This window comes from Lagenorhynchus albirostris, chromosome 10 (genome assembly GCF_949774975.1).
Source record: "Lagenorhynchus albirostris chromosome 10, mLagAlb1.1, whole genome shotgun sequence".
Taxonomy (NCBI): Eukaryota; Metazoa; Chordata; class Mammalia; order Artiodactyla; family Delphinidae; genus Lagenorhynchus; species Lagenorhynchus albirostris.
In genome coordinates, this window is record NC_083104.1 from 83,112,662 (window position 1) to 83,129,423 (window position 16,762).

Here is a 16,762-nt window from a genome sequence, read left to right on the forward strand (position 1 = left end):
AGGATAAGAATGGAAGCGAAACATTCCAATGTATCTATTTTTAGTTTCTCCTTTTTTAAACATGTGATTGTCTTATTTATGCAATAAAAACAAAATTAAAAATGTTTGAAGTTATGTATACCTTTCATGTTGGTATAAATGTGCAGAGTGTATAAAACAAAGATCTTTTGTCATTTTTTCTACTTAAGTTTTGGACAATTTTTCTTTCTATTTTTAAATCTTGTTTTCTTTAGACGGAACTGGGGAGTACAGAATGACCCAGAGGGAGCAATATGAAGAATGGGTGGTTTTACAATTTGTTTTCAGAGGAAGCAATCAAATAACCCAGTTTTTTCTCCAAGAAATAGTTTCCTTACAGGAAAACAAAACAAAATGAAATAAACAAAGAATGGCCCTCTGTTGTACCTTTCACCTGCAGGTTTCTGCTACTGTTGTGCTTTGTGAGTTGGAGAAGCGCCTGGAGCCTAGAGAAGGTACCAGGCCTTGCGGGGGGCGGGGTGGGGGTCTGTTTACTCCACCGAAGCAAGGTTCTAGAACCCCCTAGCAAGGAAGTTAGAAGGAAATGTGATAGTCCTACTACGTTCAAAGACTCTTCCTTCCTCTTTGCAGTTCGGACGCCAGGTACAGAACTCTAGCATTCTAGGGTAGGTTTACTCTTTTGGGGGACAGAAAAGGTCAAACCGGATTGGCCCGTGTGGGGATCGAACCCACGACCTTGGCGTTATTAGCACCATGCTCTAACCATCTGAGCTAACCGGCCGGATCAATATGAATTTTCTTCACATTACCAATGATACTTAAACAGCATTGTCTTGCAGTTTACACTGGGAAGAGAGAGTTGCTTCTTTGGCTGGGGAAATGGATGAGGAGGGAAGAAAAATCTTCTTATTTTGTCTCAAGGAAGTGTCCTTCTTCCGGGAAAACTTAATCTTTCTCAAACATCGGATTCTGGCCTGAGAAGACTCAGGCCAACGTCCCCAGTCAGGGCTTCCTGAGACCGCGACGTGTGGATCACGGAACTGACCATTGAGCCGCCACAGACCTCGAAGGACTCGGCTCCTGCGCGCGGGATCCAGATTCCTCTCTGCTCCTGGAGACCATTTCAGGCAGGTCAGCTCCTCTTGGAAGCCTCGGGACCCGGGAACCTGCACCCTGTGGCCGCCTGGCCCCGGGGTCCTTCCGCGGTCACCGCGACCCTGAGTCCTCCGCTGTGCTTTCGGGCCTCCCTCTCCGCGCGGGGGAGTCACGGCCTTTGTGCTGCAGTGCTGGTCATCGAACACTTGAGTGGCTGGGGTCCGCGGGAGGGAAAGAACCTTGCGGATGGCTTCTCAAGAGCATCTGACCGGCCATGTCCTTGGGTAGAACCAAAGACAAAGGATGTCGAAGCCAGGACGTGTCAGGGGTCAGGTCAGTTATCTGGACCTGAGAGGAACGTTGGGATCTGAAAGGGAAGGAGAAGCCGAGGCCCCAGTTGGGCAACTCAGTGGAAAGAGGCGGGAAACCTCCTTCCAGAGGCATAACTGAGAAATGCACCCTTTCCAGGCCGAAGTGCACCCTGATCCACCTGCGGGCAGGTGTCAACCCAGGGAGGGGCCAGTAGAGCAGCTAATTCCTGAGTCACCCTCTGCTCTCTTTGCTGGGTTCTACTTCTTCCCTCCTTCCCACCACGACTATTTCTGTTAAGTTAGGGGTAGTAGTATTTTTCAGAAGTTAATTGACCTGTGTACATTGTAAAAAGCCTTCTTTATGCTCTCTCCCGCCATTTATAAGTACATGTGTGCATATATATCTATATATATTACATAGTTTCCTTTCGGATATGCACTGCTAGTATATAAAGTGTTTAGTATTTGGTATTCATGGGGTTTTTTTCCCCCCTAGAAATGAGAATCATATCCTTTGACTAGCTAAATTTGCCATTTATTTTCTAACTTTCTATTTCAATCCTTTGCTTTTAATATCATAAATGTAAATGATTCTTCTGGTTCTTTAGCACCTTACACTAAATTTGTACATCTTCCAAATCAACTTGCAGGTGTCTTCATTTGTTTTGTTCTGTGGTGAAAATTTTGAAAGTTTGTAGAGCAGAATATTATTAGTACTATCATCATTCCTGTTTTACTAGGGTACTTGGTATGGTTAAGTGATTTTTGAAAATTTGGCCACATTCAGACTTACTTTGATAGTAGGCCACAGTCACTTGCTTTTGGTCATAGGTCAGTTCCCTGGAAAATAGACATTGAGATGGAGATTTGTGTGCAGGAGTTTTACTGGGAACACTCTTAGAATCAACAGCAGCGAGAGGGTGAGGGAAGTAGGATTGGGAGGAGGCAGAAGTTGAACTTGCTGTTGTAACAGTGGCCTCAGCTGATCTCACTGGGATATCTGAACCTGAAATGGCCCTTCAGTAATGTTCTGAACTGAGGCTGGATTTGAGCTGCACCCAGGGGCAGGTATAACTTTGAGCAAGGTGCCTCTTTTCCCTTGAGGACAGTGCACAGAGACCAACCCAGTAGTAAGCCATCAGAAGTCAACATTCCTGGAGTGGAGAGATAAGTGCTGCCATCCTGAGGATGATTTGACAGGTGCAACAAACACAGTTCTTCCAGCAACCATGTGTCAGACATGTGCTAATCTTTAACCAGTAACGCCTCAACACACTAACAGAGAAGAGAGCAGGTGTGGTTTGAACAAAATGCTGGTTAGTAGAAAGCCATTTCATTTTTTCTCTTGGGACAAAAGTCTTTGACCCCTGCTGCCAGAGTTTACAGTCTAGTGAATCTAGTGGTGTCCACGCTGGAACAATTTCCCAGGAGGAGATAGTCATCTTAATCTAGTCCCTGTATTTATTCTTCCAAAAGAACATTTTTTCCTTGGTTTTGACTGAGACAAGGTGTCTTTTCTAAAATATATATATATTTTTTAATCACCTGGTAAACCAGTTACTAGATTCATTAGAGCAGAGGTGTGTAAAATTGTGTTCGAATGATATGTAACCAAATGCCACAGTGAGTGAGGCTCTGTGGCTTAGTTGGTTAAAGCGCTTGTCTAGTAAACAGGATAATCCTGGGTTCGAATCCCAGCGGGGCCTACTCCTACCCTGCTGAGTGATTTAATGTGGTAAAAAAGTATTTTTCTCTGGGTGATTCCAACGTGAATTGACACCCGATGAATCTTCCAATACTCAGGACTTAAGCTTTGCTTGGGAAAAACGGGTTACTTGTAGAAGAGGACAGAGGTAGAAGGTCGAATAATAACCGGAGAAGCATTCCCAGTATACATACCAAGAGTAATTTAAGGACTCTGAATATTTGTCTGAATCATGATATTAGCAGTGGATAGGTAGCCTAGCCTAGCAGAGGTTTGCCCCTTTATCCAACTGTTTGATCAAGTGATGGGGATTCAACAGCTTTAAATACATGCCCTTTCAGATATCCTTTGGATTTGCCTGATTACTGAGAGGTTTAATTATTTTTTCAACCTCAGACACACTTCGAATAGAGTTGGCACTCAATTTTTTCTTTTACAATGAACTATTAAATGGCTAATGGCTTTTCTAATTTCAAGGTCATAAGTAGAAGTATTTATCAAGTACCTTTGAGGGACAATGGATAGTGCACTGAAGACAGAGACCCATGGTCAATGGGGGTGAGTTTAAATACTCTACCATTGAATCATTCTTGCTACTCACCATTTCTCCTAGTAAACCTGCAATTTTCCCTTGCATTTTTGCTCTTACCTCTATTCTAAAGGAAGAATAGAGGAAGGTAAGGGGGAAAAATTAAAGAGCTAAAAACCCCTAATTTAAACTTTAAATTGAGTATTGTAATAGCTGTTTCTACTTTTTAAGTGATTCTGGACTCTAGGACATCACTGAAATTTTTGAAAAGAGAAGAATACGATGCCATCTTAAGAGAAAAATGGTTAGTGACAAAACATATAAAGCATCTAACAAGAGTTTCGAGACAGATATAAAAAGCATTTTGAGGTCTGAAGTCTTAGCCTCTTTTCTAGACAGATTTTTACATAAAAGTTCTGAAAAACACATCAAATCCTAAAAACAAATGTGTTTCTGTTTTATCTGCAGTTTCTTTTGGCATTCTAAGATATATCTTAAAATAATTTTTCAGACTGTACAAATGCCCACTCCCCCATACTTAGAAATGTGCACAGAATTCTACAAGCAATGATTGCACCCTAAGTGCCTTCTTGCTTCTCACTGTCATGGGCCAACAGATTAATTACACCTTTGTTGAGCAACAGGTATGCAAATGTGTCAGAAGACTGACATTTTAAAGAACCCCTTAAAATGGAATTGAATCTAATCAGTAATATTCTGTACCTCCAGAAATGTTGACTACTTAATAGTACTAAATGATAAAACTATCGTTATTCTATAAAACGGCTTTAAACAAATCATGGACATTCACAATCGTGTCTTTGTTAAAGGGACTTCTCTCTAACTGAAATGCTATTTCATTCTTGACCTAAACAATTCTTCATTCAAACTTCCTCCCCCATTAAATGTGTCCTGGCTTGGGATCCTCAAACGGACAGCTCCTCTTTTGTGCTCTCAGTGTAGGCCTGACATTGTCTTAGGCCAGCTGTGTGGTTCTTTCTTCTTCATGGCCAGCTATTCATTTCTCGTGTTGGGCACTGGATAAAGTTTGGTGAACCGATTCAAATGGAAAGTCCCTTAAAAAGGTGGAAGGTAAGGCACGGTGATGATGGAAAATGTTGGGGGGAGAGAAATGATTAAGAAGTGTTTCCACTTGGTGCCCACACACTTAGGTGTGTGAAGTGAATATGATAACGACTACACTATGGAAAACTACTTCCAAACATTGTTACTCTGCAGACTCAACTGAGATCTTCTGGATTCAACTGTCCTTGTTTCCTGTTACCATACTTTCTTCTCTGTGTCTACAATTCCACATAAGCAGCACACCAAACTTAGGAGTCTTGAACATCCACAGATTGCTAAGTTTAAAGTTCTCTGAGCCTTGCACCTAAACCACGATCACACATGGAAAACTTGAAAGCACTCAGCACTCTCCAGAGCTGACATTTACATCTTGTCTCTGTTGTGGAGTCTCTGGAGCTGACCCTTCCTTGGCTGCCTGCCTAGAGCTGATCTTTCAAAATATCCATGTCTGAAAGAGGTGTCTCCCTAATATCAAACTCATATTTCCATTGCCACCTGCATTTCACATAAGTACCACTTGCACAGTACACCATGAGCTCAACTGATCATCAATCCCACTGGAAATCTGTGGTAAAACTTGACTCCTCCCACTGCCTTACCCGACCAATCAAATTATCTCAAAGTCTTCCTGATTTTACCTTCAGCATATGTGAGATGTCCTTCCCTTCTGTTCATCTGTTGGTTCCTATTTGGATCTTCAACATCTCTTCTTCACCACAATCTACAACAGCCTCTTCTTGTTCTCACTGTCTCCAAGACTGGCCATCTGAAGCCATTCTCAACACAGCAGACAAAAATCTCTGGCTTAAAATACAAAACATAATTTCCTCCTTAAAATTTCCCAATCTTAAACCTTTCTTCTTTTTCTAATATATGCATTTAAACCTATATATCTCCCTCTAAGCACTGTTTAGTTGCATGTTGTATTTTCATTCTTTCAGTTCAAAGTATTTTCTAGTTTCCATTGTACTTATACTTCATTCAGAAGTGTAATGCTTGTTTCCCAGTATTAGAATTTTCTAATTATCTTTTTGTTATTGACTTCTAGTTTACTTCTGTTATTGTCAGAAAACATTTAAAAATTGTTTTATTCCTTTAAAATTTATTGAGACTTGTTTGAAGGCACTTGTTTGTTTTGGTGAATTTTTAATATGCACTTGAGAATAATGTGAATTCTGCAGTAGTTGCGTGTAGTCTGAATGTCTGTTAAGTCAAGTTGATTGGTTACTAGCTATGGTTCATCTTCTCTATCCCTACTTATTTCCCCTTTTCTGTCCATTTCTCATCAGCTGCTCAAAGTGGTCTTTAAAATCACCAACAATGATTGTGCTTATTGTAGTTCTTGTTTTAGTTTTCTCAGTTTTGCTTCATATAAGAATTGATATGTCTTCTTGCTAAATTGATCATTTTATCATTATGAAATGTTCCTCTTTATCTTTAGTATGACTTTTTACTTTGATGTCTACTCTGTCTCATATCGTATACCCACACCAGCTTTCTAATGGTTGATGTTTTCATGGTTTATCTTTCCCCGTCACTTTACTTTCAATCTTTTGTCTTATTTTTCAAGTGTATGTCTTGTAAGCAGGACACAGAGGGCTCCTGTTTTTCTTTGTTTTATTTTACTATTTAGCCTGCCAATTTCTGCCTTTTAATTGTTTATTCCATTTACATTAAATGCAATTATTTATATTTGGGTTTAAGTTGGTCATCATAATTTTTTTCCATTTGTCCTACTTGTTCTCTGTTTCTCCTTTCCTACCTTTCTTTGAATTAATATTTGTTATTCCATTTAATCTTTGTTTAACCTAACATGTAGTATCGTTTCTCTTCAGCTTCTTTTAAGATGTTTTTATCTTTGTTTTTCAAGAATTTCAACATAATTTGGCTAGTTATAGTTTTCTTTATGTTTATCCTGGTTGTTATTTGCTGAACTTATTGAATCAATGAGTTGTTGTCACATTTTTTTCCCCATTGAGCTATAAGTACCCTTAAGATTAGAGCATTTTAATGTATGTAAACTACGCTTTGATTTAAAAAAAAAACCCTTCAATGATAACGTCTATACTCCAAGAATTATAGGTTAGTCTCCAATCTCTCATCATATTCAGATTGAAATCTACCTTCCCCTCTTTGGAAGGCACGTCCCTCTTCCCTCTGATCTGGCTCATATATTTCCATTTAAGTCTCATTTCTTTCCATGCCTTGCTTCAAATTCTTGGATTCCCACCCCCGCTCCACTCCACGAACTATTCCCACGTCATTCAGTTCCCAGTAACAAAATTCCCTTTCTACCTCTCTACAACCATCATACTTCTTTTCATCTATGAAGTCTTAGATTTGGTGTCATTTTCTCTGGGAAGCCTTCAGGGGCATGCCAGTTTTTTGGCTGTTCGAACAGATTTCTTCTGAACATTGTGGTAGATATATTTGGTAAACGCATTTCTATTCATGTATAATATTGTTAATTTCAAAAAAAAAGGAAAAATTTCAGAGACCTAGGGCATCAAGGAATACCTTCACATGTTCGTTATGTGTGTCCACTTTCCGTAGTGTAGCGGTTATCACGTTCGCCTAACTACGCGGTAGGTCTCCGGTTCGAAACCAGGCGGAAACAGGTCTGGCTTCTCCTACTGTTACTTCTGAATTGTTTCCCATTTCGGCACGAAACCTGTGCTTCCTTTTTGTGGTGCCAGACTTCAAAACATACACAGACATTTGCGCTTCTTTTGAGGTCCAGGGGTTTTAAATGAAAAGGCGTCCCGACGCCACCTGCGCTGAAGCCCGGGTCTCCCCGCCGCCCCTCCCGCGCAGGTCGCGGGCCGCTCTTTCTCCTCCTGCACTCGGCGTCCTCCCGCTGGAAGGGCCGAGAGGCCCGAATGGTGTCAACCTGAGGAGACACCCGCTGCACAAGACCCCGCCTGCGCTGCGCGGGAGACACCGGCTCCCTTGGACGTGTGGGTTTTCTGCAAAGTGACTTTCTCCTGAACTTCAGAGGAAGAAAAGCGCTCCACTTCGAAACTGAGCAGCGACCGCACAACTGTCCAGTTATGCTTATTCCTATTGATACCATCCAGTAGTTCCAAAACTCATCAGGCGTAGATGGGGAAGAAGAGTTGTGGGGAGGAGTAGGGGCGGGGGGTTTGAGTAAGAGAAGACCCCTGCCCTCAAAAACACCCTGGGTATCTGTACTGGAGAAAGGCGACTCTTCCCCGCATTTTCGGGACCGCCCCTTCCCCTCCGTTCCCACCACCCCAGGAAGATCCTCTGGGTCTGCTTCTCGGCGGGGCTTGATGTTAGGCTATTCAACTCCAGTGGGTGTCCCCCCGCAGGGGGAAATGCCGGATCCACCGCCTCCCCCCACGCCACCCCCAGGCTCAGGGCGGACTCGGGGCCCTCGCTTGTCGTTGATTCCTTTTCTTCAGCGAAATCAACGGAACTTTTTCCTAAAACTCGGCATCTGGCATCCAGCTCAGGCGGAGACCGTCCCGGATGAAAGGAAGGATCCTGACCATTTCTGAAATCAGTTAGGTATTCGGGCAGTTTGAGGGATTTCCCGGAAATAAGAAAGGGTTGAGAAGTTTGGTGACTTGTTTGTGTATATTTTATGATATATTTTGCTAAAAACCATTAAGGAGGACAGTTTTTTCTTTTGGAATGGACATAACACAGGAAGAAGGGTGCTTCCGCTTTCCAGACCCACCTTCAGGGAAATTATTTCGTCTTGCAAGCGTTCAACTCAGTTAACATCCGTGCCTGCACGAAGTGACCACACGGGGGCGACAGAGATTGAGATCTCCGAATGGGAAGCAGGGGCTCCGAATTTGCCCCTACCAGCCTCTAGGAGGGTTCTCACGATCCTTGAGGTGAATTCTTTCAAACTTATTGGGGGAATTTAACTGGTTTTTCCTTAGAGGTTAAGTCACACCAGATCTCATATTCTGGATATTTTGTCTAGATAAAGGCAAGAGGAGGCAGAAACAAGCATTTTAAGAGTCTGAACCACACTACACGTTGTAGATGTCATATTATATGACACATTACGTATAACTGCTCCAAATACCAACTCTTAAGTACTTCTCCACCCTCATGTCACAGCTCACTGTCTCTTGCAGTCTGTGTTCCATACTCACGGGTCTTCAGGTAATCAGTCTCTCTGCACGTGATGTCCCCTCTAGTTGAAGAACTTTGTGCTTGCCTCATTGCTTAGTTATCTCTTGCTCGTGCTTAGATCTCAGCTGGATTATTACTTTCTCAGGGAAGATTTCCTTAAAATCCCTAAGTGAACGTCCTGTATTACTCACAGTATCATGTATTCTCTTTCCCAGCACATTTTACATTTATCAGTGTGATAACTTTCTTAATGTCTGTTTCTCTCACTGGAATGTAGTAAATTGCATGAGGGTAAGAGCAGTGTCTAGTTTTGCTCATCAATGAATCCACACTGCCTTGCATATACCTGATACAAAATAGACACTCAGTAGATACTGGTGTTAAGATTGAACCCTTACCATGATTCTCTGAGGAAGGTATTCTTTTCCTAATTTCACTGCAAGACTCAGTATCTCAGTAATTTGAAATACTGAGTCTTGCAGTGATTGCCTATCTGGCCTAAGTGTGGATCTAGTGTGTGTGTTATGACTCAGACATGAGTACGCCTGGCTCCACATTACCTGTTCATTCCTTAGTATCCTATTGGAAGTGGGTGTATTTTCTTCAAAGTCGCAAAGCTCTGATCTTTGCACCTGCCATGTGTAAGGGAGGAAAAACTTTTTCCCTACCTTCTTAGGTCTGTAGCTGGGACCTATGATTTAAACTGACAAAGGACAGATTACTAAAAGAAAACGTTTACAAATTTTATTGATGTTAATATTTTAATTTTACATGCACAGAGACTTCACAGAATAGAAGTGAAAACCCAAAGAAGCAGTTAGACTGAAAAGATTTTATACTGTTTTAACAAAGCGCAATAAATTATAGAGAAGTAGAGACAGAGAAAAGAGGGATTTGGGCTTCCAAAGGCAGTAATCTGGGAAGGTAAATACATAGGGCAACTAATAGAAGATAAGGGGTATTTTAGTAAGGTTGGTTGTGCAGTCATCTTGGTGTTGACTTTCCATCTCTGGTGATAAGTGTTGTTCTCCTCCTTCTGGTACAGGAGATGGGGAGGGGAACATCTACACAAAGGGAAATTAATGACCTGCTTTTAGGCAGAGAGGAAGAGGGCTGAGAGTCCTTCCTGTGTTTGCTTTTTCTCCATTGCCTTCAAAACCATCCTTATGCCAAAGTGGCATATTTTGGGGTGGCATATTCTGACTCCCTCCCCATGTTATGTTGTTGAAACTAAAAATGGGAAAGAAAGAGCTAGAACAGTAGTAATAGCTACCATTTTTTACCAGCTATTAAATCAAGTAGTTATTGATTTTTCATGTATAAACTAACAAGCAAGCGTAAGGGGGTAGGTGCCGTTATTATTGACAATCATTTACTTGTTTTATAGATGCAGACGAGGAGGAGTGCTCAAGATCACCAGGTTGTAAAATTTGGATCCAGTATTTGCATCCATGACTGACTGGGGCTGAAGTGTTCCACATTATTGCAGTTTTCTAGAAGAAGGGTGGGCCTACAGAAAGACATGGATATTAAGATGGTGATACTGAGCATAGAATATGAAAGCAATTTTACCAGATTAGGGAGAAGGCAGAGAAAGCCAGATATGAAGAGTCTCAGAGGATATGGAGAGTAACCAGAGATAACTGTCACAAACATTATGCTTGTTATTGGTATTGCTCCCCTGGAGGAAATAGGGAAATGAATATATCAGAACCAAAGGAGACTTGAATTTTTTCATTTAAGTGAATGGGTATGAACAATGGTCCTGATGTTGAGACAGTGTTCCCTAAGACACACTATATAGATTGCTGCCTTTGAATGTGAGCATCAGAGAAGTTCTAGTCAAATACATGGTTCTTGTGGAGGAAGCTGTTTGTTTTGAACCATCCCAACCTCTGTAGTTCTTCCTCTTTCTCCAAGTCAACCAACACTGCTTCCCTATCCTCTCCCCTCAACTTCATCCCTAACCCTTAAGGCATCTCTGGAAGAGCAGAAAGATCTTTAGGAAGGAAGTATGAATGCTGGGTTTCTGTCTTGGTTTTATTATGTTGTGATCCTGGGAAACTTAATAACCTCTCTGCATCTCACTTCCTCATCTGCAAAATGGGATACTAAAACCCATTTCATTCATTTTCAGCAAATATTTATTGAATGTCATCCATTCAATAAATGTACCAGACATTCCTCTAGGTACTGGAAGTCTAGCAGTAAACAGACAAAAATCTCTGCCCTCATTGGAGTTTGCACTCTCATAGAGGAGACAGAAAATACACAAAATAAACAAGCTAGTTTTAAAGTGTGTCAAATGATCATAAGTGATATGGGAAAAAAAATAAAGAACGGGGAGGAGAAGCATTGGAATAATGGGAGGAGAAGCATTGGAATGAGGGGAGGAGAAACATTGGAATGAGGGGAGTTTATACTTATGGCCGTGTTTCACTGATAAGGTGATATTTGAGAAAAGACCTGAAGTAGATAAGGGGCTGAGTCATACATATATCAAAGCAAGAGTATTACCAGCAGGGGGAACAGTCAGTGCAAAGGCCCTGAAACAGCAATGTGCCTGGTGCATACGATGTAAAACAAGAGGGTCAGTATTAACGGCAGCAGAGTAGGCAAGAAGGAGTACAACCAGAGAAATGAGATCACGGACAGTCCAGTAGGCCCAGTGAGGACTTTGGCATTTACTCTGATGAAATGAGGAGTTGCCGGTTCAGTTTTGAGCAAAGCTGTGCTATAAAGTGTTTTAGGTTCACAAAGATCTCTCAGACTGCTTTTCATAGAATGTTTTGTAGGGATGAAAAAGGTGGAAGAAGGGAAACCTACTGAGAGATTTGTGTAACATTCCATGTTAGAGATGAAGGTTTCTTGGAGCAGGGCTGTAGCAGTTGGGGTGGTGAGAAGTTTTTCAGATTTTATAGGTAGAACAAGACAATTCCCCCACATCCATGGAATGAAAGAAAAATTGAAGTATTAAAAAATGTTGCCAACATTTTTTTTTTTGCCTAAATATCTGAAAAGTCGAAATCGCCACTGAGTGAAATAAGCAAGCCTGGAGTTGGAGAAGTTTCTCTTGGGGACACTTAGAAGTCCGTGATCTTATCTCTTCTTCCACTTTGCATGGAAACAGTACATACTTGTCTTTAGTCTGATGCAGAGAAACGCAGCTGATGAGCTGTGATGGCCGAGTGGTTAAGGCGTTGGACTCGAAATCCAATGGGGATTCCCCGCGCAGGTTCAAATCCTGCTCACAGCGTTTTTGATGTGGCTTCCGCAAAATTTACTGCTGTGCCAACTCGCCTCACAGAAATCCCTCAGGCTGCAGTTCCGATTTAGAACCCAAATTTTCAAAGAGCGTGGGCGGCAGCCAGATTTCAATCCCTTTCATTGCTCTGTGAGCCTCCTGAGCCCAGCCTCCCCACTGTCCTCACCGGGTTTAGAGCGCGCTCAAAAATACCGGCTGCGATGAAATGAAGTTATTAAATCTGTTAAGAGAGATTACAGCAGCAAACTGTACAGAGGAGACGTCGGAATTTGGGAAAATCGTTTCTCTTTGTGATGGTAGAGAGCCGATTATAAAGAATGCTTCTTTAAAGCATTCCCAGGCAGCAACCTTCAGTGTCTGTCCTGATATCAGCGGCTGCTGGTGAGAGCCATAAAAATTTAAGATAATATTCCATCATATTTGCTACACGCTCTTTAAGACAAGCGTTTTATACAAACGAGGAAATTGAGGCACAGAGAGGATATATTACATTTTAACTTCTGACTTTGCCTTGAATTTCAAAAACTTGGTCTCCTTCTTAACGTACTAAACCACTCTTAAAGCACTTTTGCATTTTCAGCTATTTTGCCTACTTTGAACAGCTAAGTACATTTTTAAGCCAATTCTATTCTGTTTTCTAAGTTTATTTTTCAAATGAGATTCTTAAAATGTATATTTCTGTTGAATTCTTGTCTCCTTATTGCATTTTGAGGGCAGATGAATATTCTGAGAAAAAAAAAAAGGAATGAAGAGCTCAAAACCAGGCAGTAATATAAGCTGGGTAAGAAAGGATGTGAAATAGAGTGAGGAAAAGTGAATAGATAACTGAGTTCATAGAGATTTGTTCAAGCAACGAGAGCTGCTGCATACTAAGCACCAAACAAGTTTTCAACTGCGTAGTCAGAGAATAAGTGAAGATTAACCATTGTTTTCAAAGAAAACATTTTATGTAAATCTATGTTATGCAACCAAAGCATAAAAGAAATCATGCTTTCCCAAAGTCCATACAGTCTCTGGTTTTAACCTCTTACTCAATTAAAAAAAAAAAGCAATCATTCTTTTAGCTGGCATAAACTGTGGATGGTAATGAAAATATGAACATGAGAATACTCATTCAGCAGGGGCCAATGGTGCAATGGTTAACACGTCTGACTACCAATCAGAAGGTTCTAGGTTCTACTCCTTGTTGACTTGGTAAGCTCAGTTTTTCCTTCATCTTCCTAGGTACTTTTTTCAAAAGGATACTGAAACAATTTTTAAAGTCTTTCGAAAGTATTTTCGTGGAAGTGATCCTTCACCTTCTGTCAGTTGAGTCTGAAAGAGACTTCAGAAGCATCAGAGGACCATCCTGAAAATTTTCTTCCTTTCATCACTTCTTGAACTTGAGAAAAGATATTGGCTGAAAAAGACCACTGGAAGGGAGGGTTTTAAATCAAAGAAACTTTAAAGAAAAATAAACGAAAAAAAATTTCCTGGCAGTATCTTCTCCATCAATATTTTTTCCCATTGGGAAGAGTCCTCACTCACAGAGGACTACCCTGCACAGCTCTTTCCTCGCATGGCTACTAGCAAAAAGAAAAGGGACATCTCCTGGGGAAAGGTTGAGTCAAGAAAGGTTCGGCTGTTGTGGACGCGGGATGCGAGAGGCTCCTTGCCTCACTCAGTTGGGCCCATTAGGGTTCAGTTCTGAAGCCCGGCGAATGCCCCTCTTCCCCCTCCCTCACCAGCCGTAACTGACCATCTTCTGGAAGTAGGCAGGAGCTGGGAAACCGGACCTCAGTGGACAGAAGAACCAAGAGGAGTGCCCTCCCCATTATTTTTTTAAAGTAAATACCCCAGGAGAAGATGAGCGTGTAAGGAAGACGTGGGAAGGCAGCTTTGGAGCGGCCCCTCCAAAGAACAGACCTGCCTCTTTTCTCTGTGTGGAGACATAATAGAGAGGCTGGGGGGAAATCACTGCCAAGGCGGGAGGGGGGTGGGGGGTGGGAAACATTTCTCAAACTAAACCAAAAGAGCATCTTAATATGTGGCTCGATTTCCGAAGGTGTAGCTTGTATCCTCGCTCTGCACCGCAGGTAAATTTATCGAAGTTGCCGACGTGCGCTATGAGGAGCCCCTGAGGCTGAAATGAAAGGAACCACCTAGCGCGCTGCCTCCGGGGGCCCAAGTCTGTTGGGCTGTGAACGGATTGAAAGGAGAACTGGCGTCTTACAGCTTCTTATCCCGTTCCCAGCTCTTTACTGCTAAAGGGAGAGAAGATCTTCCATGAAAGCCAAGTGCAACCTCACGTGGAGCGGGCATTTACCTTGGAAACTGCCTGGGATAAGGAAAGAGAACGAAGCACAGACGTTATGGGAACACACCCCGCGTCTTGCTGCTACTAGGACCACGCTCTAAACAACTCAGTCGCTGGCCACCCTGAGCTTGCTTTCTTTTCTCGATTGAAACTCGTTTAAAGCGCCAAAATAATACTGTCTCCTGAAGGTTCACAAAAACTAAGCAGGCACATTTCGTAACTCTTTTTAACCTTAATCCTTCCCTAAAACACAACCGTCTCGTTCTCACACTACTCCTTCAATTTTCTTCAATAAACTTGAACTTTTAAAGTTATTTTTACTTTGAAAAGCTACAACAACCAAGGCGAAACGAAAATACATAGCTTTCTTGTTTCACAAAGAAGACAATATCTGAACTTCCTGTTCTGAGCAGCAGCGTTTCGGAGTTAATACGTACTTTGGATTCTAAGTGCCTACTCGGCAGGCACCAGAAGGTCAAAACCACACCTCGACTGGCCGCTACGGGAATCAAACCCGCGCTCTTGGTGTTATTAGCACCACGGTCTAACCAACTGAACTAACCTGCTACTCTGAAAGTTACTCTCTTTCAAGAAAGTAAATTCGTTTGCATTTTTTGTGTTTGAAAAATAAAAGGAACTTCTTTTCCCCCGCTCCCTCAAACCACATTCGTAGACTTTCATGAGGAAACTACACGATTTCAATTCTTCTTATTTGGACTAGAAAATCCACGGAGAAATTTTCATGCAAAGGCTGTCTAGTTTATTTGTGGAGAAAGCAGTGTTATGAGATTTTCAATCGTGAATGAAGGGAGCCTCCGGTTTTTAGAAGCATGTCCCTACTGGATCACTAATAGCAAACGTCTCTTTAATGACTTTCAACTTAGTGACCTAATTTTTTCAAGTCGGTATTAAAATTTTCACCCAAATGTTCATTCTCTGTATCACTCAACTTCCATTTTGAGAAGCAGAGGATCCAAGCACTAGGTCGGAGAGGATAGAACAAGTGAGATGTGCTCTTTGGTCCTTGGTGAGGCTATAGTTTTTAACATGTGAAGTTGAAGGAATCTCCTGCAGCCTCGGGAAATGTCCCTTTACATTTCATGAGGTTGTATCATTTCTTTTCTACTTTTCGAACTTTCATGCTGACTGACCCCTAGTTAAATTTTCAACGAATATATTAATTTAAAGCTAAATGAATCAGCAAGTGATGATTTTGTTGATTTTTAGGCCGACGCTGGCGCAAGAGAGAAGTGTGGGTTTCTAGTGGTAAATATTCAACCGTTACTGGCTCAAGTTCCGCCAGAGTCTTCTAAGTTTTATTCCTCTAGTCTTCAAGAGCTCTTGTCTTGGGTTGCAAGAGCTAAGACTTCAAGGTGCTCAAAAATCACAGAAGAGACATCTATCTGACACCTCTTCTGCAGTCACACGTCCTCTGTACTTGTCAAAATCAACCACATTCTGGCTTTTGAAGATCCTTGTACATCCCACAGTTTGTGTATAGATCCCTGATGTTCACATAGAAAGCCTTCGCGAAGGAATGAGCTTGTTTTAGTAATTTGAACACCTAAAGAATTACTGTAAGTAAGTGGAGAATTTAAAGTGCTTATGCCCTGCTTCTTACAGATGCCTTTAATAACATCTAGGTGCAAACTAAATAAAGCACTAAGTTTTGTGGGGTATTTTAGGGTTTTTTTTGGTTTTTTTTTCTTTACCGCAAGGAATTACTTGAAGCTGTGGAAGAATTTATGCATATGGGCATAGAATTGCTTTTTGCCATGGAAATTAAGGGTAAATGTATGTAACTCCTCACTGTATAAATGGCACTAGGGACAATATATTTGAAGGTGACGGACACTTGGTATTGGGTCAGTATCTCCTAGTTCACAATTACAAAAGGGTGTTCAATAAGTGCCGAAACCCGGGATTGAACCAGGGACCTTTAGATCTTCAGTCTAACGCTCTCCCAACTGAGCTATTTCGGCTACCCCTTGGCTAGGTTTTTCTCAGCTACTCCCTTTAAATAGTCTTTTCTTAACAACCTCTTCCATTTCAGAAAGAAAAGAGAAAAATTTTTGCCTTGTTTTCTGAAAATGTAACGTATTTCCCATTTCAAAAATAATTGTACCAACAAAAACTCAGACAATGGGGAAACATACTCAAAGTTTCCTGAGTATGATAGGAAGAACAAAAAAACAGTGATAAAAGAAAATTTATGTATTGTTCTTAAGGATACGAATTGGATAGCTATAGGGGTGTGGTGATTCAGAGCTTCCTGTTGGAAGGGTAAGCTTCCTAGATACATAAGACAACATCATTTGGGATCATTTCTAGCTTGACGCTTAAATATCTTTTACTCTTTCAGTCGTTTTTTATTCCTTTCTAT

At 41.4% G+C, this 16,762-nt stretch overlaps 4 non-coding genes across 4 annotated transcripts; 2 read left to right on the forward strand and 2 right to left on the reverse strand.

The window, feature by feature from the left end:
- Window positions 1-686: 686 nt before the first annotated feature.
- TRNAI-AAU (transfer RNA isoleucine (anticodon AAU)) lies at window positions 687-760 on the reverse strand. Its single transcript has one exon. It is a non-coding gene; the product is annotated as a tRNA-Ile (tRNA).
- Window positions 761-3,016: 2,256 nt separating this feature from the next.
- Window positions 3,017-3,091, forward strand: TRNAT-AGU (transfer RNA threonine (anticodon AGU)). Its single transcript has one exon. It is a non-coding gene; the product is annotated as a tRNA-Thr (tRNA).
- Window positions 3,092-11,992: 8,901 nt separating this feature from the next.
- TRNAS-CGA (transfer RNA serine (anticodon CGA)) lies at window positions 11,993-12,074 on the forward strand. Its single transcript has one exon. It is a non-coding gene; the product is annotated as a tRNA-Ser (tRNA).
- Window positions 12,075-16,288: 4,214 nt separating this feature from the next.
- TRNAF-GAA (transfer RNA phenylalanine (anticodon GAA)) lies at window positions 16,289-16,361 on the reverse strand. The gene has a single exon. It is a non-coding gene; the product is annotated as a tRNA-Phe (tRNA).
- Between the last annotated feature and the right edge of the window lie 401 nt (window positions 16,362-16,762).